Raw genomic sequence first — 6,304 nt, 5'->3', positions numbered from 1 at the left:
GACCAATAAGAAATGTCTCACTTTATAATTCATACCAAAGACTAAGACCTGTTCCAGTTAGAAATGTCTTATAGGACTGTTCGGTTAGAGCTGTTAACACTACGGTGATTTATTCCATCCCCAAATCTCCACTTGGACGGAAAATAACGGAGCTTCTTTACACAAATCCTGTGCTCCTGTCTTAAAGTTGTGTGTTAGTTCTGATGTGACACTATCAGAAAAATCTGTACACAATTCTCCTCCAGTGGAAGGCTTTGGGGAATTTCAGGACAAAAATTAAATAAAAGCTACCACAAAAATTTTATTTATAATTTTTTTCTAGAAAAGTGTTTTTTATAATTGAATTTACTATACAATTTTAAGGTAACAGTATTTAGTGCTGTCTTTAATCTAAGCCCAAGACTTTTAGTTTATTTGTGCTCACATTGCAAAGATTATCCTACTTTCCTTGTGAGTTTTGCTTTAATTAACACTGAAGTTAATTACATATCCAGATTTTGACACACAATTGAGAATTTAAATAAAAAAACAAAAAAAATAAGAGCCTAAATCATAAACTCATGTTTTTAGTGATATAGGGCAGCATGCTGAGAAAGGGCTGTAGAAGAAATTAACTGGAAGTAAAAAATGTTCAGACTTGCTGACTCCTAAATTATCAAAGAAAATACGACAAGTGCTCAAAGTGAAGTAATTCCATATACCTATTAGGCACAGCTAATGTCTCTGTAAGCTATACACAAGATAAAGTGTGACAAGGTTCTGAAAGTCTGTCTAAGTCTCTAAGGAACATACCCATTGCCCTCTCTTTCACATACCTTCACAGCCAGCACTGGTCTGAGTAGTAAAGAATTTGATCCAATAAACATTTGCAATAAAGAGTCTCTTGAAACTTGTGTTGTACACATTATGCTGGATTTTTAAGAGAAAAGGTTTAAAACCACCAAGTTTCAATCTGCTTATAACTCTTAAGCATGCTGTAGGAAATGCATGCCATCATAACACAGTTGATGCTGGCAGACTGTATATCCATCCAGTGGGAAGCCATAAGGCAAAAGGTGACTAAATTCAATCAAAGGAGAGTGTGACCTGTATGAGAGCTTGTTGGCTCTGTGTTCAATTCATCATTAGCACATCATCTACTTAATTATACCCTGATGGAAACATGTAAGTGACAAAACTAATCAAGATAAACTCTGGTTAGGCCATACCATATGCAGTGCAATCCCTGAAGAAATCACATTAGCAACTGGCCTTGGTGAATCCCATTATGTGTGAATACTATCCAGATGGAAAATCAGACCCCAAAGGAGACCAGAACATACAGAATAAAGGAAACACATCAGTGAATTGAAGAGTTAAATTTGTAGCAATCATTGATAAAATTTTATAAAATAGCCGGTTTATTTAAAAATCCATTTTCATAATAAATAAAAATGTGTTTTACATGAGAGAGTTATAAGCTGAGTTATTGGTGAGAAAGCAGGCAAAGTTAGTTACCACAGTGTATACAGTGAAAAAAATGAATAGCAAGTTTCTTGGTATCAACCCAACACATTAACCAATGAGCTGGGGAAGAAAGCCAGTTCACAAAGAATTACTGAGCCAAAAAAATTAAATTTTACCATACACAACCTGCCAACTAAAGTAGTTATTGCATATTCATAGAATTCCTTAAAGTTGAAACATTTGGAACACCTTTTCCTCAGCTGGGTTCAGGGTCTATATGACATAATCAGCAGTGATACAGACATTTTGTGAATGTTCCTTTGTGATTGTTCTTGGAGCTGCTTCCCCTACATAACCTCCAAACATGAAAGAAATAACAATATCTCTTCTCAAGCAGGACAATAAACCAAATAAGTAGCACACTTTTTTTTTAATTACTATTTTATTAATTTTCTTTAAACCTATTAGTGCCTATTGCAGTAGATATAAAGGGTTACCTGTTAGGGGATCTTACTTTTCCTCCATAAGAGATACTGAGACAAAGCTTAGCATTCTTACCACAAAGACATCTACCATCGTCAGGACTGAATGAGAGCTGTAGCAGCTACCAAGTAATCAAAATATTTTAGTACAGAAGATACTGTAAGGTATATCTCCTTTTCTTTTTTTTTTTTTTCTTTTTTTTTTTTTCTTTTCTTTTTAGAAGCAACAGATTGCTACCAATAAGAGGCAGTAATTATCAGAGAACACTGCGCTGGGTCCTGTGTGCAGTTTTGGATGCCACAATATAAAAAAGACATATTACAGAGCATCCAAAGAAGGGTAACAAGGATATTGAAGGGCCTTGAGGGGAAGCTGTATGGGGAGCAACTGAGGCCACTTGGTCTGTTCAACCTGGAGGAGACTGAGGGGAGACCTCACTGCAGGAATGGTGTGAAGTTGTGTCAGGGAAGATTCAGGCTGGACATTAAGAAAAGTTCCTTATCCCAGAGGGTGGTTGGGTACTGGAACTGGCTCCCAGGGAAGTGGTCTCAGCACCAGCCTGATGGAGTTCATGGAGCATTTGGACAGTGCACTCAGGCACAGGACAGGGTGTCCTGTGCAGGGCCAGGAGATAGACTCAATGATCCAAAACAGAATATTCTGTGGTTCTGCAATAAAAATTTTTAAGAAAATATTTGCAACATTAGCTCTGGGTCCCAGTTTAATAAGCATTATTGGTGTAAATAAATAGCACATATGGAAAGGGTGAAAGAATGCTCTTAAAAGTATTTTAAGAATTTTTAAAAATGGATTTGAGAGTTCGCAAAGAATGTTTCTTCTTTTAATCAGGAAATTCTGCGACCTATTAACAGATTTCTACTGTGCATAAAGTCTGTTATAGAAATACAGCAACTATGGGTATATACTTTCAATTTTATAGATTTTGAAATTAGCAAAGGTGTATGAACTTCTTCTTGCAGTACAAAATGCCTGATTCAATGATCTTTTGCATCTAACTTTATCCTGAGTAGTGTATCTCAAATTACCAAATGCTAGATCGTCTAAATATCATTGTTGCAACATTTCTGACTCCCAAACAGGTATGCCAGGGAAGTAATGCAGTGTCATCTAATACAGCAGCAGCTGCATGACAACAAGGAACAACTTTTGCACCTGCAGAAATGGAAAAATACTGTGGTAAAATTCTGCTCTAGTTCACTGAAGTTCAAACACACTTCACTCTAGCCTTTTGGCAGTTTAGTGTAACAAAGCGTGCATTTAGGGTTTTGGGTTGGGTTTTTTTTGCCTGAGGAGACCTCTGACTAGATGCATTCCTTTCATGGTCACAGCCATCCAACACTAGATCCCTCATTTATGTGCCTTATGAGAAGTGTAAAGCTTCTTTTGAGTCTTCCTGCAGAATCTAGCTCAGTCCTCCACAGTTGTTAGCAACAGCCACCTAATTCTACTTTTTTTGTCAGACCTTTTGGTTGAAGAAAAACATCAGATTGACACAAGCACTCTGCTACAAGGAGGGACACCAGAATTTTAATAGCAGTTTCAGTTACATTAAGTAATTTGATAGCTACATACAAAAGTAATTGGCATCTGCACAACCTCTTCTGGCAAAACTTGAATAAAGTCTTCAGTCCTTCAAAGGACAGCCTGCATCTACTCCTGCCCACCCTGTTAGCAGTCTCTCTTCTAGCTAGATTGACTGAATGATTTCATTAAACCATGTATTTCAGATGAGCATTTATTAGCAAAAAAAGGACCAGGTCCTAGGGAAGCCAATGTAAGTTTTACAGTGCTGAAACTAGAATACTTTTCTGCCATTAACCAAGCTGCCAATGCAGCTGTATTGCAGCTGCTAGCAGGAGCTCCTAATGAGAGTTTTGGCAGAGTACATGGACCTCACTGCAGTCACTTTTCTCATGGGTTTGCAGAGAGCCTCCTAAGAGTTTTCTGTCTAGCATGCTCCTTTCCATAAGAAATCTCTGGTTTTGCTGTTTGAATTAAGGAAATGTTATTTTAAAACTCTGATTCACTGTCATTTATTTATATTGTACATGTTTTATTTAGCCACTGTAAAATGCCAAAGACCTTTCCCTTGCATAGACATATCCAGAATATATAACGTTCTCTGGCCTGTAGTAGCATGTGCTCTGATTTTAAAATCCTTAGAAGCACAGAAATAATTGAGAAAGCAATGTCACTAAGTAGGCTGAAAACTCCACTACAAAACCCCCCAGAAAGTAGCCTAAGAAGGTAAGACCTGTTCCTTTGGTTGACCATGAGTTAAAAAAAACAGTGACTGTACTTTAGAGTTCTGAAATGACAGTTAACTTCAGAGAATGACAAATGTCAAAGACCCGGGTTTCACATGCTAGCTTCTCTGCCTCATGAACATTGACTTTCATGCAATTTTCACGGGCATCCCTGCCTATGGTGGGGGTTTGGAACTAGATGAATTTACAATCTCTTCCAGTCCAAGGTGTTTTATGAGTCTATCACTTTCAGTTACATAGAAAACTATCCTGGGCAAGGAAAAGAGAAATCATACACAAGGTTGTTGAGTAGAATAAATACTTATGCTATTGTAGTAGGTTATCCCTGCATGACTGTCAGAAGCCTACTCAGTTGCTCTCTCGGTCCCCCTCCTCAAGAGAACTGGGGGAGAAAAATGTTGAGAAAGCCCACCAGTTGAGGTGAAGACACAAAGATTGTTTACTAAGTATCATTGAAGGTAGGACAGAATTAACCGAGGGAAAATGTTTTTTTTTCAGATTAAAAATAGGAGTAGGATGGTAATAAAGAAAGACCAAGCCAAAAATAACTTGCTCCCACCACTCTTTTTCCTAAGCTTAACTTGGCTCCTGAATTTTCTATCTCCTCCTGCCCAGCTGGTGCAGGGAACTGGAAAGTAGGGGTTGTGATCTGTTCATAACACTCCATCTCTTCTGCTCTTTCATGTAATCACAAAACTGAGTTGGAAGGGACCTCTGGAAATGATCCTGTCCAGACTGCAAAGGCCAGTCATCTAGAGCAGGTGAGACAGGAATGCATCCATGTGGGTTCAAAACTTCTCCAGAGAGGGACACTCCATGACATTCCTAGGCAACCTGTGGCAGTGCTCTGCCATCTTCAACAAAACCTTCCTCATGTTGAACTGGAAATTCTAGAGTTTTAGTTGATGGCCATTGCTTCTCGTTCCTCCTCACCGTTTTTCAACTTTCCCTCCCTTCTCCAGTGTGGGTCAATTCCATGGGCTGCAGTCCTTCAGGAACAGATTGCACCAGTATTGGGTCCCTACTGGGCTGCAGAAAAACTGCTGCAGTGTGGGCTCCTTTCCACAGTGCCAGGGGTACTGCCTTGAGTTAGCTTCAGGACAGACTTTCCACAGACTGCAGCTTCCTTCAGGGCATGTCCATCTGCTGCAGCACAAGGTGACTACAAGCGTGGATCTCTGCTCTTCAGTGGTACTCCACTGGCTGTGGGGGCACAGCTGCCTCAACATGGACTGGGCCACAGGCTTGTCAGAAATGGAAATATTATCGTTTGTGACATAAATATCTTCATGAATATATATTTATATTATATATATTATATATATGTATTATATTCAAATATTATTTATATATTACAGCAAAACTGTATTACAAAGGCTGCAGAGAAGACCACAACACCCTGAGTGGGCCCTGAAGGAGGCCTCATGCCGCTCGCTGATGAAGGAAAGATAAAGTAACAACTCAGGGCTGGGGGAGAGGAATAAATCCATAGAGCAGAAGTTTAACAGCTTCAGAGCAGAAAGCACAGCCCCAGGGCTCTCAGCTGCCAGGCCCACACAGGCCCTCACACCAAAGACTGGGGGCAGAGAGGCTTTGGGTGTGTGGGGAAAAGGCTCTGGAGAGAGGCAGCGAGCGCCCATCCTCCGCTGCGTGGAGCAGCTCAGCTGCGGGGCCCTTCCACCGGGAGAAGCCACATCCACATGAGGGACACAAGGGTGCCACGGGTGCCAAAGGTTCCCAAAGGGGTCCCCAGACCCTGCAGCAGAGCACCGCAGCGCCATGCAGCAGATCACAGTGTTGAAAGGGACAGTATCAAACTGGTCCCTGCAAGGGAGGCACCTGGGCTCTCCCACCTGGCCCAAAGGTATATTCATCCACAGGATTCTAGAGTTTTTGGCATGGTGTGGCAGTGCATGGTGTGGTGTGGCATTGGCAGCATGGCAGCTGCAGGGGACCCACCACAAGACCAGATGGAAAGGAGCAACAAGAGGTTATTGAGATCCCTGCAAGGGTGACCCCTGTCACTGTGTCCCTGTCCTCCCATGCACCTTCCCTTCCCTTCCCTTCCCTTCCCTTCCCTTCCCTTC

This window comes from Parus major, chromosome Z (assembly GCF_001522545.3).
Source record: "Parus major isolate Abel chromosome Z, Parus_major1.1, whole genome shotgun sequence".
Classification (NCBI taxonomy): domain Eukaryota; kingdom Metazoa; phylum Chordata; class Aves; order Passeriformes; family Paridae; genus Parus; species Parus major.
The sequence above is the reverse complement of the archived record's forward strand: the minus strand, read 5'-3'. Positions refer to the sequence as shown.